The sequence below is a fragment of the Triticum aestivum genome, chromosome 3A (assembly GCF_018294505.1).
Source record: "Triticum aestivum cultivar Chinese Spring chromosome 3A, IWGSC CS RefSeq v2.1, whole genome shotgun sequence".
Lineage (NCBI taxonomy): Eukaryota > Viridiplantae > Streptophyta > Magnoliopsida > Poales > Poaceae > Triticum > Triticum aestivum.
This window is the reverse complement of record NC_057800.1, coordinates 737517199-737519946: the sequence shown is the minus strand read 5'-3', so window position 1 is coordinate 737519946 and position 2748 is coordinate 737517199. Positions and strand designations below refer to the sequence as shown.

The following is a 2748-nucleotide window of genomic DNA, read 5'->3' as shown; positions in this document are numbered from 1 at the left end:
ATAGGCAACCGACAAAATTGATTAATCGGCCAATTTCTAATTAATCTTTAATCCCCATCTGACCGAAACGCTAACGATAAGTGATATCCTCAACATCGAACGTATCCATGCCTATCTAAGGGGGTTTGGTTCATCACTAGAAAGTTAAACTGAAGTCATATTTTCATATGTAGATCCATAATGTATCTTTTGAAAATGCAAAATAGTTATGTAGGTAATTTGTAGTACCGCTATTGTATATATTGATAACAAGAGTTAACTATTAGTAACTTTGTTCCTAAATGTAAGACGTTTTTGCAGCTTAATTACGTCTTACATCTAGGAACATAGGGCATACTAAATTATACAGTGCTACAAACAGTATTACAACATCTTATACATAATTATTAACCAATTATATGTACATACGAAAATGTGGGATAACTAATTTAGAAATATCAACAAATTTAGGTTGTGGCTTATTTTTAAGCTGGAGAGAGACGTCTTATGTGTTTAGCCGCCTAAAAGAACTGGTCCTTAGCCTCCTGTTTACTCTTCATCTATTGCAAACGGGCGAGTACTGTTTCTGTAAACACAAAGAACGGCCACAATAGGTGCTGCGCAAATCACGAAGATGCAGAACTTCATCGGTCGATCAAGTAACTCTTCAAGCCTACACACACGGAGAAAAGGGGGGGGGGGGGGGGGGGGGGGGTTATAATAATGATGACAAAAACATTAGTAAGTTTGAAGCGCAGTGCACCTGGGTTGTTGCGTCTTGGGTTGGAGCAGCGGGAGCAGGACGCCCAGCTCCTGTCTATTTTCACCCTGAAATGCACTCAAATTGGTGCAGGAATCCATCTTCAGTAGTGCATATATAGCAGATCTTTTTTCTTCTTCTCCACTTCCTCTCTAAGACCCTCGGGTCCTAGATTATTAAGATGGGACCTAGCATCCGCAGCAGGCCCTGTGAAAGAGTGTAAACAATTCTGGACACACAAAAGGATTCTCTTTAGCAAGGTAAGTACTTGGAAGGAGAAATTCTCTTGCTAAGAAATAACAAAAAGTACACTTGCCTTCAGACAGATAAAAGGAAATATCCATTGTGAAATGGTTTGGTTCCCGCCCCAGCGGAAGTTAGACATGAAGCAACAGCTACTAGGATTATCAAGGCCGAGTACATTACCCGGTCTAACTCCAGTTTAGAAGTCAACAGAAGAGAATAGTTCCCACAGGCCACACCATGGTATCAAGCAATAAGAAAACTTATTATCTTCACCGTAAGCTCTCCCAACCTAATCTAGCTCCCTGATTTCCCAATCCCGGACCAGACACACCTAACCATCAACCCCAGCTTGTCCTCCAGTGAGCTACAAGCACAACGTCCGAAGTAAACGACGTACCATCTGATCAGACATCAGAGTATGTTATAACAGCAGGTTATTCAGCCTTGGCCCTTCAAGGTTGTCTATGGTCATACCCACTGTCCACCAAATACTATGAATGACGTGCACCAGGTAGATAGACAGGGATGGATTTGGAGATTGCAGAGAGGCTACTCCTTGCACACAAAAATCATAACAGAGCAGCATTGTGATCATCATTGGTTAGTCGGCAACCGGGCTTATCGCCTTCAGCAACCTCTGGTTACTCGATCCATCAGCCATGAATGGGTAACTTATCAAACGCTTCTATGGATCTCCACCACAAAAGGTTCTCGTGCTGCTGATTACCCACTCTGCAAAGGGAGACAAAGACGACTACGACATGACAAGTGAGAGGCATGGTAGAAGAGGATAGGCCTAAAAAGACGCCACCACCAACGTCAACAAGACGAGAATATCTCTCACATCGAAATTTTATTTCCCCATCTCTTCCATTAGAAAGCACAAACCTATGTTTCTGAACCAGAAGGCTCCCTACATGCATCTCCGGTGAACCCAGAGTCCCAGAGTACTTATATCCCGGAATTTCATAGAGATTGATTCTTCAATCAAAATCATGACAAAAATTGCGCGGATCTGAACTAGAAGAAGACGGAAAGGGTTGTGATGTCATACCTTACATAAGGGTTCGCTTGTGTCGGAACCGCCGGAGGTAAATAGGCGAGATTTGACGACATGTGGAGGCCTACGGACGAGCAGCTCGTGCTCCACCTCCACAACAGGACAGATGGCCGGCGATCGCTGTAGTGCGGGACCGCCGATCTTCCACGCTAGAGATCTAATCGCTGTCATCGTCGATAGGCGCCGCTGCGCTTGTTCCCCTTATGCCTCGTCCAACAGCACCGCTAGGGTTCGAACCTTTGGGGATATAATTTTTTGTTTTGAGGCAACTTTATAAGGATATAAATAATTTAGCCTTTTTAACACATTTTCCGTGAAAGACAGTCCAGGAATGGCGGAGCCATATGGTCTGACACGGCCAAGCACGCCGATATAAAGGTCTGTGCGTGCCGGCCCGAAGGCCTCGGCTCGGGATAGAAAAAGTCCATTTTGAACCCTGAATTTGTAGAGGTTCGACGATCAAACCTTCAACTCCAAGTCCCGGTCGTTTGCACCTGAACTATGCAATCCTGGTCTAAATTGAACCCTGACATCGTTTGAGGCATAAAAATAATGATGGGGCAAATGTCAACCGGGATTCATCTGATGGTGGGCCGGCCCATTTGTTCACCACGGCGTGTACTGTCCTCCGCCGCTGGACCGACCCATTTGTTTGGTTTTATTTTTTCTGTTTTACTGCAAAAACCCACGAAAACCTTTTTAC

The 2748-nt window shown here is 44.3% G+C and overlaps 1 long non-coding RNA gene across 1 annotated transcript; it reads right to left on the bottom strand.

Annotated features, from left to right (window-relative positions):
• Positions 1–344: 344 nt before the first annotated feature.
• LOC123059593 (uncharacterized) lies at positions 345–2282 on the bottom strand. Its single transcript, XR_006427489.1, has 3 exons — positions 2040–2282; positions 743–968; positions 345–652 (listed from the first exon to the last, which is right to left on the bottom strand). It is a non-coding gene; the product is annotated as an uncharacterized lncRNA (long non-coding RNA).
• Positions 2283–2748: the final 466 nt, after the last annotated feature.